General features: G+C 47.0%; 1 protein-coding gene across 2 annotated transcripts in view; it reads left to right on the forward strand.

Moving 5' to 3' along the window:
- RAD50 (RAD50 double strand break repair protein) overlaps positions 1-16,872 on the forward strand; it is a 231,606-nt gene that overhangs the window by 32,871 nt on the left and 181,863 nt on the right. For both annotated transcript variants that reach the window (XM_047729119.1, XM_047729120.1), the window contains exon 3: positions 10,484-10,524. The gene's annotated coding sequence lies outside the window, so the exon portion shown is untranslated. The remainder of the gene's footprint in view (positions 1-10,483; positions 10,525-16,872) is intronic.

The raw sequence follows: 16,872 nt of genomic DNA on the forward strand, positions 1-16,872 counted from the left end.
ATTTGTTGTCCCGTGCTTGTTATGTGAAGCTCCTTCTGCCAGTGGTGACTCAGGGAGGGGAGAATTTCCCCTTCTCGAGCCAGCTGGACAAGTGTCAACACTTCTTTCTTTGCAGACTCTGGCATGGGAGGAGGAGCAGGGCCTGGGGTAGGGGATGCCCGCAGGGTTTGGGGGGCTGGGCCCAGTTGAACACACATGAAAAGAGGGGGTTCTTCTCTTGAGTCAGTCAGTCAGGGGCCCCCTGCCCTCACAGAACTGTTCTCAGCCCCTGCCACAGCACCCCCCCAAACTGGACACCAGTTTGTGTGCTTTGAACTGTCCTGAGACTCACCTCTCCCCTTCATCCCATCCCAGAAGAAAGCCCAGGTTTTGTGCAGCACACTCAGGCAGGCACACCCTCATGAGCCACTGTTTTTCCCACACTCACACTCAGACTTTCTCCATTACTTTTTGTGTTTTTTTCTAGTAGTAGTGATTTTTGTCATTATTTCTGTGTCCACTGGATTTCCTAATATTAAAATAAAGATTTCTCAAATAGGATGCCAGCAAACACTAGTCATAGATGAAGATATAGATAAATTGACGTTTCATGAACTTCTCTTCACCAAAAGTTACCACTGGAAGGGTGAAAAGGCAAGTCACAGACCAATATTTTCAGTAATGTACCTGACAGGGGACTTCTATTTAGAGTGTACAAAGAACTTCTGCAGGTCAATAAGAAAAAGACAAAATAAGCAAAAGTCTTTTTTAAAGATGTATTTATTTGAGAGAGAGAGCAAGAAAGGCCCACAACAGTGGGGGAGGGGCAGAGGGAGACACCCTCGAGCAGACTCCCACCAGTCTCACCACCCATGAGATCATGACATGAGCCAAAACCAAGAATCGTCCACTCAACCAACTGAGCCACCCAGACATCCCCAAAATAGGCAAAAGTCTTGATCAGCAACATTTTACAAGTGGATATCTATATAGCCAATAAGCAAATTAAAACTTACAAGATATACATTCACCCAAAGGACTGAGACTTGAAAGACTGATAATACCAAATACTGCCAAACCCTTCTGTGCTCCTGGCAGAAGTGCCAGTTGGTATAATCACCTTGGAAAAATTTTTAGCAGTACCAACTAAAGCTAAGATTATACCCATTTCATAGGCCATGAATTCCACTTCTGGTATATGCTCAAGAGGAATGAGTGCATATATCCTCCCATGTTTATAGCGTTTTTATTCACAGAATTCCCAAACTGGGGCGCCTGGGTGGCTCAGTGGGTTAAAGCCTCTGCCTTCGGCTCAGGTCATGATCTCAGGGTCCTGGGATCGAGTCCCACATCGGGATCTCTGCTCAGCAGGGAGCCTGCTTCCCTTCCTCTCTCTCTGCCTGCCTCTCTGCCTACTTGTGATCTCTCTCTGTCAAATAAATAAAATCTTAAAAAAAAAGAAGTCCCAAACTGGAAACAGCCCAAATGTCCCCTTGTAATAGGAAGGATAAAGAAATTGCATCATATCCGTACCATGGAATATACCACAGCCATGTAAAAAAAAGAACACACTATGGTGACACAGAACAACAGAGACGAATCTCACAGACATGTGGAACAAAAGAAGCCAGACACCAAAAAAGTGCATATTATATGATTCTGGGACCACACCTCTCATCTGGGAACCCCCAGTGCCTGGCCCAGTCTCTGCCACATGCCACAGGCCCTCCCATTGATGTTTGTGGACAGTGAGTGATGTGAGACCCTTACTGCTGAAGGTGCCTTTGGAGCAACGTGGTTGTAAGCAGTAGAGTGGAATCAGTCTGGGAGGCCGCCGCCGACAGGCTTACAGTTCTGCAGCACAATGAAGCAGAACCTGCATGCTGTGAAGAGGAGCAGAAAGGAAGCCTTTTCACCGCAAGGGGGAGGGGCTGTGTGTTCTGGGAAGAGACCCTCACAGGTGTGCAGGGGACTAGAAGGGCTCCCTGAGGGGGATAGTGTGGTGTTGAGAGGACAAGAGACAGAAGAGGCCCGAGAAGGGCAGCCCAGGTTCAGGCAGCCGCATCACCAGGTGGTTCCTGAGCATTAGTGAGTGCGTGTCAGAATTGCCTGGAGGTCTTCTGAAAACACAGATGGCTGGGCCCCACCCCAGAGTTCTGAGTGTACCCAGAGGTTCTGAGAATTTGCATTTTCTAACAAGTCCCAGATGATGTTGATGCTCCTGGTCTAGAAGCCCCACTTTGAGAACCACTGGCTTAAGCCAAAGCCACCTGGTCCAGCCAGTTGTACCTCACCTGAGCCACAGTGTGAGGTAAGCCAATGGCAAGATGTGACGGGGGTGTGGACAGGTGTAGTGGATGGTGACCTGGAGGCTGAGGAATTTAGACTAATTTATAGACTTAATTTAAGGCCCATGGATGGACATGAATAAAGGCTATTCTCTGGGATGTCCCCACTCCATGGTCTGGGTACATTCAGCCTGAAGCTTAAAGCTATACAGATATGCAGGTGATAAATGCGTACTGCATTTGGCCTTGTAGAGATGAGCTCTATACTCATCACATCTACGGAGGGATACTCCATTTACACTGATGGGCAAACAGGGATTTTTTTTTTTTTTTTTTTTTTTTTTTGACAGAGAGAGATCACAAGTGGGCAGAGAGGCAAGCAGAGAGAGAGAGAGAGAGGAGGAAGCAGGCTCCCTGCAGAGCAGAGAGCCCGATGTGGGACTCGATCCCAGGACCCTGAGATCATGACCTGAGCTGAAGGCAGAGGCTTAACCACTGAGCCACCCAGGTGCCCCCAAACAGGGATTTTTAAAAGGCTGTTATTTTACTTTCAATTTTTCTAAATGTAATTTTTTAAAATTTAATTCCAGGATAGTTAATATACAGTGTTATATCAGTTTCAGGTGTACAACATAGTGATTCAGCATTTCCACCAGTGCACTCCTTAATCCCATCACCTATTTCACCCATCCCCCCACCCACTTCCCCTCTGGGAACCATCAGTTTGTTCTCTAGAGTTAAGAGTCTGTTTCTTGGTCTCTCTCTCTCTTTTTAAAGATTTTATTCATTTATTTGAGAGAAAGAGTGAGACAGAGAGAGATCACGAGCAGTGGGGAGGGGTAGAGGGAGAAGCAGACACCCCACTGAGCAGGGAGCCCGATGGGGGACTGGCTCCCAGCGCCCTGGGATCGTGACCTGAGCCGAAGACAGATGCTTAACCAACTGAGCCGCCCAGGCACCCATGTTTCTCTCTCTTTGTTTTTCCTTTGCTTATTTGTTTTGCTTGTTAAAGTCCACATATGAGTAAAATTGTATAGTAATTGTCTGTCTCTGACCTATTTCACTGAGCATGATACTCTCTAGCTCCATCCATGATGTTGCAAATGGCAGATTTCATTCTTTTTTATGGCTGAATTATATTCCATGGTGTGTGTGTGTGTGTGTGTGTGTGTGTGTGTGTGTGTGTGTGTGTGAATGTATATATTCACACACACACATACCACATATTCTTTATCCATTCATCTTTCCATGGACACTTGGGCTGCTTCTAAAATTCAGCACTTGTTAGTAATACTGCTATAAACGTAAGGGTGCATGTATTCCTTCAAATTAGTGTTTTTGTATTTTTGGGATAAATGCTTGTGTGATTACTGGGTCATAGGTTAGTTCTATTTTTAACTTTTTGAAGAACCACAGTGGCTGCACTAGTTTGCATTCCCACCAACACCACATGAGGGTTCCTTTTTCTCCACATCCTCACCAACACTTATGTCTTGTGTTGTTGATTTTAGCCATTCTGACAGGTGTGAGGTGAGATCTCATTGTAGTTTTGATTTACATTTCCCTGACAATGAATGATGTTAAGTATCTTTTCAGGTGTCTCTTGGCCATGTGGATGTAAAAAGGCGTCATTTTAAATATGAAACATGAAGATTATTTGTAGCCATGCAGTACATGCATGCTGTGGGGACGGCCAATGGAAAAGCAATCTGCTGATCTGACCTTTCAGGCAAAAGCAGCAGTTTTACTCTCAATAAAGAGAAAACTGCTCTAGATTTCTCTTTCTAGTGGCCCACAGCCCTCCAGGTTCCCAGGGACAAAGGTGTTACACCACACACCCAGTCCATTTCTATCACCAGAGGGACTCATGGATCCTGGAGGTTTCTCCCAAAAAGGTCTCTCCTTGGCTAAGGGTGAGATAATCACTTGGGTGGGGCTTGGGGAGGGAGGTCAACTCTGAATGCCTCAGGTGAAGAGTCCCTGCCCCTCCCCAGATTGTCCTGGTCCGGACACTGGACCAGCCTGACAGGCCATTTCCTGGATGACCCAGGTACAAAAAGCAGATGCCATCTGTCGTCCTGGGTGCTGGCTTCCAGTTATACCTCCAATAAGCTACACTGAATACCAACTTTCTGCCAAGAAATCTACTGGGTGTGGCAGAAACACAGATGAATCAGCCACAGACCTACCCTCCAGAAACACCCGATTTAATAGTGGGGAAGGAGACAGAGGCCATTCCTGGTCATTAAAAACCGTTCTTCCCAGGGGTGCCTGGGTGACCCAGTCAGTTAAGCGTTTGCCTTCAGCTCAGGTCATGATACTGAGATCTTGGGATTGATCCCCATATCCAGCTCCCTGCTCACCGGGGAGTCTGCTTCTCCCTCTCCTCCCCCACCCCCCATGTGGGCACTCCCAAGTGCGCTCTCTCTCTCTCTCTCAAATAAATAAATAAAATCTTTAAAAACCCTTCTTCCTGGTCTCTTGTTCCCTCCTTTCACATGCCTGGTCTGGGTCTAGCTCCCAGCACTCCCCAGCACTGGAGGCTGGGGGCTGTCACCATTCAGCAGAATCCTGGAGTCACAGAGATGAGTAAATGAAGATGCTTTTGGTCTGGTGGAGAGCCCTTCCTGTAGCATACCTGGGGATAGGGCAATTCTGACCAGGTGCCCTCCAGCCATTCCCAGTGATGCTGAGGCCATGACCATCAGCTCTGGGCTGGGGAAACCCAAGTCCCCTTGCTGGCTGGGTTCCACATTGACCAAGGGAGCCCAGGGACCCCTGCCTTTGCATCGGCCTGGCCCAAACCAATCAAATCGCAGGTCTCTGGGGATTACAGCTGCTGCATACATGATTATCCACAGGAAGATGAGATAGGCTCAGGTAACTGTCAGGGTCTGCTGACTTCCCGAGGACCTCCTTTTTCTTGGAGTCCTGCCTCCCTTATTCCTTAAGGATCTGGAAACTGGCTTGCTCCCTCCTCACCGTCACCCGCATGTCCCCTCCCCCAATCCCATTTGCAAGAGAATCACTTACAAGAGAACAGGGACCCAGAGATCAGAAGCAGATTTAGATCTTGCTCTGCAGCTCCGTTTGTGTGACTAGGGCAAAGCACCTAACCTTTCGGAACCATAGTTTCCTTTATCTGTAGAATGGTGATAATGACCTTGCTTACTTCATAGTATTGTTCAGAGGCACAGAGGATACAGAAGCAAAATTCTTTTTTTTTTTTTAAAGATTTTATTTATTTATTTGACAGAGAGAGATCACAAGTAGATGGAGAGGCAGGCAGAGAGAGAGAGAGAGAGGGAAGCAGGCTCCCTGCTGAGCAGAGAGCCCGATGCGGGTCTCGATTCCAGGACCCTGAGATCATGACCTGAGCCGAAGGCAGCGGCTTAACCCACTGAGCCACCCAGGCGCCCCCAGAAGCAAAATTCTTGTCCTTAACCCGCCTTAAAGCCTAACAAGGGAGTTGGACAAGCACACTCACTGTGTGATCTGTACCAGACCAGAGGCTTGTTTGGGATGCAAATAGTGAGCAGAGTGGAGGCAAACTAATTCTATCTAATAAGGGGGACCTGAAGAGCTGCCATGAGGCGTGAGGCATGGAAGCAACTTTCCAGGGCTTGGGACTGGCGCTTGTTGAACACCAGACACTCTGTTAAGCATTTTACCCATGTTTTATTTAGTCCTCACAATAAGCCTGTGAGATAGGTTTTATCATCCCCATTTTATAGATAAGCAAACTGAAGGTTAGAAAGGATCATGCATTGCCTTGGTATAGTATTAACTGAGCATCACCTACGTGCTAAATGTTGCCTGTATAACAGTACACAAAACAGACCCAAGTCCTCTGCTTCTGGAGCTTGCATTCCATAGGTGAAGTCACTTGCCCAAAATGAAACTGGAATGTGCCAGAGCTGGGACACAAACTCAGGTCTGGTGGCCTCCTGGGCTTGTGCTTTTCCCACGTCACCCCAGAACTCACTGCTCCCCAGGACACTCCTCTCATTGCGGGCACAGACTGCCCCTGCCAGCCCTTCTGGGGAATTTGGAGATTCCAAAGCAAGGCTGGGTCGGAGATAGGAGAGGAGCTGACATTTCTGTAGAACTTTCTATGTCCCAGGCCCTTCCTGGCAGCACTGCCCCCCAAAAAGACTGAATGCCTGACTACCTGGATGTTTTCCCTAGGGAGGGATGGAAAGGGGGAGCTTCCCCAAGGGGGATTCAAAGGAAGATAGGGGGCTCTGTATGCTTCCCTCAGAGGGAGACACCCTCTTCCTGGCTCAGGTAGGGAATCCCTTTGGATTTCACTGGGTTTAAGAGTGGGGCCTATTGTTTCCCTAGTGTTTAGACCATCTGAGGGAGGAAAACTCCAGACCAGGGTGTATCTGAGGATAAAATCAGCCTCTGACATCTGAGTGGATTCTGGCTCCTTAGTAAAAGGCTCAGCTCTGCTCTTCCACTGTTCTGGGCTTCAGGCTGCTTCTTGATGCCATGAGACCCATGACACTCCCACTGGGCAGTGATGTTGGTTTCCTCAACCCAAGAAGACAATCAGGGATTAGCAAACCTACCCCACTAAGAAAAAAAGATGCAGTTTACTCCTAGTGGCAGTCACTTGGAAACAATCTAAATGGCCAATGTTCGGGGATTAAATGAATTATGGTAAAAACATGCATTAAGTAGAATATTTAAAATTAAAATTTTAATTTTAATTAAAATCGGCATTAAAATCGGCACATGGAAGAAAATTAATGGCATTAGAAGGGTGCTTATAATAGGTTTAGTCAAAATTCATGACTAAAACAGTGTACACAGGGGCACCTGGGTGGCTTAGTGAGTTAAGCCTCTGCCTTCGGCTCGGTTCATAATCATCTCAGGGTCCTGGGATCGAGCCCTGCATCAGGGTCCACTCAGTGGGGAGCCTGCTTCCCCCTCTCTCTTCTGCCTGCCTACTTGTGCTCTCTCTCTGTCAAATAAATAAACAAAATCTTTTTTTTTTTTAAAGTGTACACAGAAAAAATTGGACAACCCAATCTTGCTTTTTTAAAAAAGATTTATTTATTTATTTGAGAGAGTACATTTTCAAGTGTGGGGAGGGGCGGAGGGAGAGAAGCAGACTGCCCACTGAGTACAGACCCCGGACCCCCAACCCTAACCCCACCAAGGCTGGATCTTAACCCTGAGATCATGACCTGAGCTGAAATCAAGAGTCGGTGCTCAACTGACTAAGCCACCCAGGTGCCCCAACCTGATCTGATTTTTAAAAATTCTGTGTATATGCATAGAAAAATGTCTCCAAGGATGTATACCAAGTATGAGCAGTAGTCCTCTCTGGGTAGTAGAATTGTAAGTGATTTTTTTCCTCATCTTTTCAGTATTTTCCAATCCTTCAGTGAAAATGCACGTTTTTCATAACCACGGAGAGAAAATCCCACGGTATATATTAAAGAGAGAAGAGGAAGAGAATGTCTCCTTTTGGCCCTGTACTTAGATGACCACAGGCCCTGGCCAGCTCTGGGATATTTGGACGCCGAAAAGTAGTGGGTCAGGGACCAGCACGTGGAGAACCAGCACAGACACCACGCCCAGACAGGCCACCTGACCCCAAAGCTTCCTCTCACCCCATCTCATTGGTTGGCTTTGCTGCATTTGTTGGCATCTGTCTCCCCAGGATGATCGCCTCCTCCACAAGTCAGGCTCTATTACCTCTTCTGTTCCCTCTGACTTCCCATCAGGTGAAGCGGCCCAAATGAGATCTTGGTTTGTAAGCAGCAGAGGACATACTCAGCAGCCCCAAGCTCTGGGCATTGATCCTAAAGCGACAGGGGCCAGTGAGAAAAGTGGGAACTCCTTCATGGGAGTCTAGAAATAGGCAGATAGCTGGCTTACGGGGACAGACGCTGGCTGAAGGTCAGCAACCTGCAGAACCTGGTCCAGCTTGGTAACTACGGCTGCCACTGAAATCGGGGCTGTGGAAATGACAGCTTGGTGTGAAGTACAGGTGGAAGCAATTCGTCTGATCATCTCTTCCCCCTTCACTCCCAGGGCTCCCAGGGCTCCCAGGGCTCCCAGGGCTCCCAGGGCTCCCAGGGCTCCTGCGGCCGCCATCTCACTCTGCCTATAGGCTGATGACTTCGGCTCTTCTCTTTTGAACCTGTTGCAGTCAGGTTGTCATTCCAGCCCTACCACTGAATCTGCCCTTGACCAATATCACCTGGGACTCTAAGTTGCCAAATCCGGTGATTAATTCTTTGTCCTCACATGACTTGACCTATCACAGTGGATTTGGCCATCCTCCTCAAACCCCTTTCTCCTGGTTTTCCTCCTATTGTACTCCTTCTCAGTCTCCTTTACTGTCCCTCAGTCCTTAGACAGTTTCCCTGTTGACAGTTATCCCCTTGGTGGCCTTATCCTGTGTCACTGCTTTAAAGAGCCACACTCTGAGCACTTGCAAATCTTCATGGCTAGTCTAGACCTCTCCCCTGAATTCGCACATCTACCCGCCTACATACCTCTCCATATGAGTCTCTAAAAGGCATCTCCTACTTAACATCTCTAAAACTGAGTTTCTTAATCTCCCCTCTCCAACAGGATCCACCAGCACAATGCAAGCCAGATAGTAGCAATTCGAGTTCTAATTCTATTTGCTTGAGGCAAAAGTCTCAGAGTCCTGTTGGAATTCTTTATTTCAAACCCACCTCTAATCCATCGGTGATCCTGTTGGCTCTCCTTTCTAGAATCTGACCATATATCTGTACCTCCATGCTGCCTCTGTAGTCCAAGCCACCGTCAACTCTTGCCAGAATTTCTGTAGTAGCCTCCTAACTGGTTCTACCTGTGCTCCCCAATTTATTCTCAACATAGTGTCCTGAGTGATATGGAGAGGGGGGGCTTTTGTTTTGTTTTGTTTTGTTTTGTTTTGTTTTTAAGAAGTGGGTGGAGGAGGAGAGGGAGAGAGAATCTTAAGCAGGCTGCGTGCCCAGTGTGGAGCCCAGTGCAAGGGTGATCTCATGACCCTGAAATCATGACCTGAGCCGAAATCAAGAGTGACAGATGCTTAACCAACTGAGCCACCCAGGCGCCCTCAGAGTGATATTGTTAAGATGTGAGTCACATCATGTCACTTTTCTGTGTAAAACTCTCCCGTGGCTCCCATCTGAGTCAAAGCTCAAGTTCATCCAAGGGCCTTCTTTTTGTGCCCTGCATGTTCAGATCCTCACTGCCTCTCTGATCCCCTATCTTACCTCCCCTTCACTCACCCTGCTCTGGCCACACCACCCTCCCCAATGATCTTTACCATGTCAAATAGCCTCTCACCTCTGGGCCTTTGTACATGCTGTTATGTTCCCTCCACCTGGAAAGCTTCTTCCCCATTAAATGTCAGGTTTCAGGTCTTTATTCATAATTCACTTTCCCTGGCCATACTATTTAGAGTTTCAGTACTCCTGCCCACCTGCTCCAATACTCCCTTGACTTTCTCCTGTTTGCTTTTCCCTCCAGAACACGTTCCTCTTCTGACTACTATATACTGTATTTTATTTCCTTCTCCGGTTGTTGGTCGTGCCTCATAGAATGCAAGCTCCATGAAGGCAGGGTATTTGTCTCTTTTGTCTACTGCTGTATCTCCAGAGCCTGAGGACAGGGCCTGGCATATAGCTGGTGCTCAGTAAATGCCTGATGAATGGCTCTATGACTCAAAATACATGAAAGGATGACTTTCTGTTTATAAAAGGCCTTGAGGGGCCTCTGGGTGGCTCAGTGGGTTAAAGTCTCTGCCTTCAGCTCATGTCATGATCCCAGGGTCCTGGGATGGAGCCCCGCATTGGGCTCTCTGCTCAGCAGGGAGCCTGCTTCTCTTCCTCTCTCTCTGCCTGCCTCTCTGCCTACTTGTGATCTCTGTCTGTCAAATAAATAAATAAAATGTTTTTAAAAAATAAAAAATAAAAGGCCTTGAGACATGGTGGAAAGAGCCCTGGAGTTCCTGCCAGCATAGGAGCATCGAGAGACTGAGTGAGAAAGAAATGCCCCCAGTGGAGAATGTCCATGTGTGGAAGTCTGATGTGGGCCAGCATGCAGCCAGCTCACACCTTGGTGGCTTCTAAAGAGTCACCAGATGAAAGGGATCCCAGTTCTCTTCCATCCAGGCCTTTTTTTGCCCCAAGGCCTGCCCTCAGGACTCTGTCTCAATCACTTACTTTTCTTTTCTTCTCTAGGTGCCAGAGTTTGTAGCCTTTTGGAGGAAGACCACAACAAGGTAAGAGAATAATAAGACTGTGTCTAGTTTGGGACTTCCAAACTTACAAGGCCTTGGAAGGTATTCAAGGAAGACCAGGATGTTGGAAGTGTTGGCAGCTAGATGAAGTGAAGGTCCAGAGGACTCATCTTGACTTCCTGGATAGAGTGTGGGTGCTGGGACAGTGAGGACAGCGCAGTATTTAACAGTAGATCATCAGCGGTGGCTGCAAGGTCTCAGACCCAAGAAGATTGTGCTCCCCTTGGGAAGACAGGGCAACCTCCCCCAAGCTAGTCGGCTGTGCCCATAGCCTGGCTCTCCTGCTCTGCCTCCCCGGCCTCCCTCCAGGCCTCTGTCTTTCACCCCTTGCTTTTCCTCCAGGCCTGCTGAAGTCAGGGTGTCCTGGGCATTCTTTCTTTCTTTCTTTTTTTTTTTTTTTAAGCAAGGATGGTTTGGATGTAGATGTAGAGAAATATAGGATGCTTCCTGCATAGGGATTCTCTGATTCTGGGTTAAACCACAGTCCAAATTTTAAAGAGTGAAAACACTCAGTAAATAATGGCTGTGGGGAATTGTGTACCAATGTACATAGTGTTAAAAATGTGTCCAGCATTGGACCAAGCGATTCCACTTTCTGGAATTTATCCTAGGAAAATAATCACAGTTATGCAAAGATGTGTGTACAAAGATAATTTGTCACTGCGTTGTTTTTATAAGAAAGAGTGAGAGAGAGGAAGGAAGGAAAGAGAAAAGAAAGGAAAAGAATTGGAAAGCCCAAGAAAAAGGAATTGGTCCTTTAAAATCTGGCACATCCACACAAGGGCATGTCACACAGTAGGAAGGCCTAGGTGTGTAGTTAATGGCAAGAAAGATGTTTGCATATATTGCTAAGTTAAGGAACAAACAAACAAACAAAAGGAAATGTAAAAAACTCAGCAAACATGCAAAGCGAGTGGCTTGGGAAACAGGCTGGAGGGCTGAAATCCAGGTCAGTCTCTTTTAACCCATGTGAGAGCTCAGGCAGGTGATTTGATCTCCCTAAGCTTCTACTTCTTTCCAGTAGAATGGGCATAATAACACAGGTCTTGCAGAGTTGTAAGAATTGGGTGGGATTAACACATCTAAAGGCCTGGGCACAGATTCCAGCCTGTGTTGAGTGCTCAGCAGGTGGGCACCCAGATGAGGTGTGAACCAGTAGTATTTTTACTTGTGTATAAGCCTGGAAACGTTCTGGAAATTCATAGTCAAGTAGTGGTTTTATTTGCCTGGTAAAATATTGAGTGATTTTCAAATCTTTCTTATTTTTGTGCATGGAATAAATGTTACTTATTTAATGATGGTGTAATTTTTAAAAGGAAGTAACAATTGAAAAGGTTAAAAGAAAAAAAACCTGCCATGCATTTGGCAGGCAAGCCAGCTGTGCAGCCTGGGTGAGTAGAGGTAGGAGGGAGGGGGAGGAAGAAGGGCAGTGGGTAAAGGAAAGAACTGGAAGGACTGTTGGGCCTGAGGGCTGGTGCCCAAGGAGATGGACTTCAGAGGTAAGGCTCAAGCTGCTACAGGCATGTTCCCCACTCTGGCCCCTCCTGGGGAGCTCCTGGGGCTCTCCTGGCAGGAGATACGGTGACTCAAGGCCCATCTGTCCCATGAGATGGCGATAAGTGTGTTCAACCAGCTCCAGCAGCAGAGCACATCAGCGGAGAGGCCCTGGGCCTTCAGAAACCCAGCATCTTGTCCAGGCCCAGAGCAGGAGAGGCAGGAAGTCCTAGGGAGTTCCTCAGTTCCTCAAAGAATGACTAGCTCCTCTCTTCTTTGGCTCCCTGGCCAGATCCACACTCAAGAGCAGGGTCTCCCCAGTCAATACAACCTGCTGGGAAGGGGAGCCAGTGACTGGTGACCGCTCCAGGTTGCTGTGTGGGCTCCCACCCTCTCCCCCACGTGCCAACTGCCTTCACTGGCCAGTGAGATTGGGAGAAACTCTTCCACGTTAAGGAGGTGCCAATTTATTCAGCATTCTCGGGGCATGGCTCATCCACGCAAGTGACTTCTCCAAATAATCAAACTTAATCCCATTGCATTGCAATTTTTCATTGTACTCATTTTTAATTAATTTCTGTTTTATCACGTTGATCAAAATAATGCAGGCATATGGTTTCTGTATCAACAGTACAGAGAGGCTGGGAATAAAAACCTTCTCCCTTAGCTTCCTCAGTCCTGCTCTCTCTAGAGATAGCCTCTTTCAACTCTTTCGTTAGTTTCTATTTCTGCTTATACTGTTATTTCTTGATTTACCAATTTTAGACACCTGTTGACTTGTGGGAGATAAGAATTGAGCTTCCTACAAAGTCATTTCCAGTTCTCCCCCATCTTCCAGTAAGAATATAACATGATTTTTGTTTAACTCAGTAGTGAATGTAGAGGTATTCTTCACTGCTGAGCTAAGTAGTGTGTTGTGTGGGGGAAAAGTCTTGTATCTTTGATAATTTTCTCCCTTCTATTTTACCTGTTGGACCTACTGGATTTACTCTTCTGATTTTCTTGTATTTTCTCTATTTCCCTGCCCTTTGCCCTTGGATCTCCTTTCTTGGGCAACTTTACTTGACTTTATCCTCCAACCTTGCTGCTGATGTTTTAATTTCGGCTTTCATATTTTTAATATACAGTTATTCATTCTTGTCTTCTGTGCCTTTTTTCATAATCACATTCTTGTTTTATGGATATACTCTTGATCTCTTACCTCTATGAAGGCATTGTTTATTTTCCTTCTATTTGTTTTGTTTTGATTTTCTTCTATTCTCGTTATTATCTTTGTTTCTACCTAGCTGCCTTTTGCATGTTTGTTTTCTCTCTTTCATGATGGAGGTATTCCTCAAATGTCAGATGTCCTGGCTGTCTGTTGATACTTACTAATGGAGCAATAAAAACCTGAATTAAACTGTATGTTTGGGGACAACATATCAGCTGGGGATTTGCTATAGGGAGCAAGCTGGTCTTTTCATTAACAAGCCTCTAAATGTCAGCTTCTGTTCTCTAGAGCTAGGTTTCTGAACCTGGGAGCTATTGATATTTTAGTACAAATAATTCCTTGTTGTCAGGGGCTCTTGTGCACTACAGAATGCTTAGCAGTATCACTGAACCCCCAGATGCCTTTTCTATACTTGTGATAACAAAAAATGTCTATAAACATTGCCAAATGTCCCCTGGGAGGCAAGATCACCCCCACTGAGAACCACTACTTAAGCCATTCCACTTCTCCAGAGAAGCATTCTGACTCTTGTTCCCATTACTTATGACTGCATAACAAGCCACTCCAGAACTTAGCAGCATAAACAACAGCCATTTTATTCTTCTACAAGTCAGGAATTCAGAAAAGGCATAGCTCCACAATGTCTGGAGCCCAGGTTGGGGTGACTGAAATGACCAAAGGCTTGAGTCACTGGGATTTGGAACAGCTGGAGCTGAAGGATCCACTTTCCAGATGGTTCTCCACTTGGCAGGGATAGCAAGAAGCCTGGGCTCAGCTGCGACTGGTGACCAGAGAGGCTGCACATGGCATCTCTAACATCCAGCCTAGTAGCTAGATCTCATACATGGTAGCTCTGAGCTCTTGTGTGAATGCTCCAGCAAGCAATGTGGGGACTGCATGGCCTTTTATGGCCTGGTCTTGGAAGTCACATGGCTTCACTTACTACTGCAGTCACAAGCCCCCCCCCCCCCCCCCCCCGATTCAGGGGAAGGGACTGATACCCACTTCTCAATGGAAGATGTGTTGAAAAAATTTGCAGCTATGTTTTAAATTCACCCCACTCCAGAACAGGGTGCTATATGCCTGGGGCAGGGTGAGATGTGAGGCGTGGAGACCTTGAAGCTCACTGTGCAGTCTTCAGACTTTGTCCTCGTCACCATTTGCATCCTTGTGCTCATCTGCCATCTCCTCTGCCTCCATTTCTCATGTTCAGAATCTTTCGTCTCCTGCTCCATGAGGCAGAGCGTGGAGTAGGATCGAGAAGGATTTACCTCGTCCCTTTACTGACTCCTATGCCTACCTGACTCCCACCATCATCATGGCTAATTTCCCTGAGGTCTGAGCTCATCCAGGGTTCTGGGGGTGAAGGGGCTGGCCTCCTGTCAGCAGCCCTGTCCGTGGGCCCTAGGAGACTAGCTTCCTCCAGGCCAGCCCTCATTCCTCCCTCTGCTTTCTCTCTTCCTGGAGGCTCCTCCAATCTCATCCACCCATGTCTTCTTTACCATTCCCTTTGCACTTGAAGGTGGATACCATTTTCTTTCTTCTTTTTTTATTTTCATTTATTTTTTAAGTTTTTATTTAAATCCCAGTCAGTTAACATACAGTGTAATATTAGTTTCAGGTGTACAATATAGTGACTCAACAATTCCAATGCAGTGACCACATTTAACTCTTTGCTGTTAATTCAGAGTCATCTTTATGAATGTTCATGTTTACCTTGGAATTATGAAGCTAAGTAGAGCAATTTGGCCCTGCATGATGGGGACTGGGATCACTGTGCTAAAATCCCTTCAGCCTTTTTTCATGGTCATCTCTGTCTTGGACTGCCTCTCATCCCATTCATTTGTGGTGAGGGTGCCACATTATAGCACATGAACTTTCTTTTCTTCTTCTTCTTTTTTTTTTTTTTTAAGATTTTATTTATTTATTTGACAGCCAGAGAGAGAGAGAGAGTGCACAAGCAGGGGGAGTGGCAGGCAGAAGCAGGCTCCTTGCAGAGCAGGGGAAGCCCGATATGGGATTCGATCCTGGGACTCTGGGATGATGACCCAAGCCAAAGGCAGTGGCTTAACTGATTGAGCCACCCAGGCGCCCAGCACATGAACTTTCAATCTACTCCTCCAGAGTGACTAAACCAGATGGCTGTTCATGGTGTCCCTGCCATGGCCCTACTCCTACCTATTTCCTGCCTACCCTTCCTCACTCCTTCCTGCATTCAACTTTTGTGGATTGCCTCAATCTGGCTCCATGGTACTTGCTTCCAGTTGGATTTGGCCAACTGAAGACCCCTGCGGGGGCTTGGAGAATAATGGTGGGGTGCTTCAGGGTCCTTTATCCCCCCAGTTACCTCCCTTGTTATGCCTCGGGTCAGGAGGATCTGGATTCTTCACTTTAAAGCCACAACGCCTACAGCAGCCTTCTCCTCTAGCCCTGTGTAGGTTCCACTAACCTCTCCCTTCAGGTTGGAGGTAACAGCTCCCTCACTGTAGCTGGCTCTAGGGGGCTTCTCTTCCCATTGTCCTCCTTAGTCCTGCTCACCGTGGATGTGTACAAGCTCTCCTCGGTTACCTGGGCAGTGCGCATCTGTTTCCCACTGGGACTCTGACGATACAGAAACTTTTTCTCATTTGCATCTAAAGCAAGAATAGTCCCCGAGAGAGATCCTCCCAGTTCTTTGTATGAGCTTTGTGACATCTCAGGACTACACAGGGACTTTTAAAAATTCACTTTCGAGTTTTTAACTATGATGCACGATAGAAGGTATTGGATTAGTGACTTCTCCGTATGGGGGAATATGACTCACTAAAGTGTTTTGAGGAGGAAAATAAGCCTGTCAATAAAAGGAAACCAGGAGAGAGAGAGTATATGATGACTTTCAGAAATTATATGGCCGACTGGAAAACATCAACAGTTTCAGAAAATGAAGAAATATCTTCCTGAACAACAGATCCTTGTTGGGTCTCTAAGGTGAAGTGTAGGTTTGGGGGACATCCAGGCCATGTCTGGGTTGGATTCCCCTATATCTGACATGAGGAGTACCTTAGGTGAGACCCACTAAGCTTGTGTGTTTCCAGCTCAGTGGCCTCCTTGATGCTTTTGAGGATCCTATTCTGAGGAATAACGTGTGCTTGTTCCCTGGATGAGGATGACTTGGAGCCCAGACAGGCCCACAGCCTAGGCCCCAGTCACATCTCATACCCAGGAGGAGCACCCGGAGCTCACCTGTCCTTCAGCTACCTCCGGGTCAGCCTGCACGACTCCCCTGCTAGAACGCTCTCTGGATTCTCTTGCCTCCTCCATCTCCTGGGCAGGTCAGGCCTCAGTTTTTGGTTGGATTTGTACAGTCCACTGAAGCACACATACCTCTAGGGAAAAAGTAGAATCAAGTACTCTTCTTGGCCACCCATTTCCTGAAGCACAAAGAGGAAACATTTCATCAGTGCTTTGTAAAGGTGATGACAGGAAGGGGTAGTGGCTCCCTGGCTGGCAGGGCTGGCTGCATGGTGTTTCACAGATGAGGGAGGTGAGATGGCACATGGGCAGGGAGGCCCCAGCCAGGGACAGCACAGGCACAGCCCTGGGCACAGTGTCCCACGGGTTACTCCGGCAGAGCCATAAACCCTCAA

This window comes from Lutra lutra, chromosome 5 (genome assembly GCF_902655055.1).
Source record: "Lutra lutra chromosome 5, mLutLut1.2, whole genome shotgun sequence".
Lineage (NCBI taxonomy): Eukaryota > Metazoa > Chordata > Mammalia > Carnivora > Mustelidae > Lutra > Lutra lutra.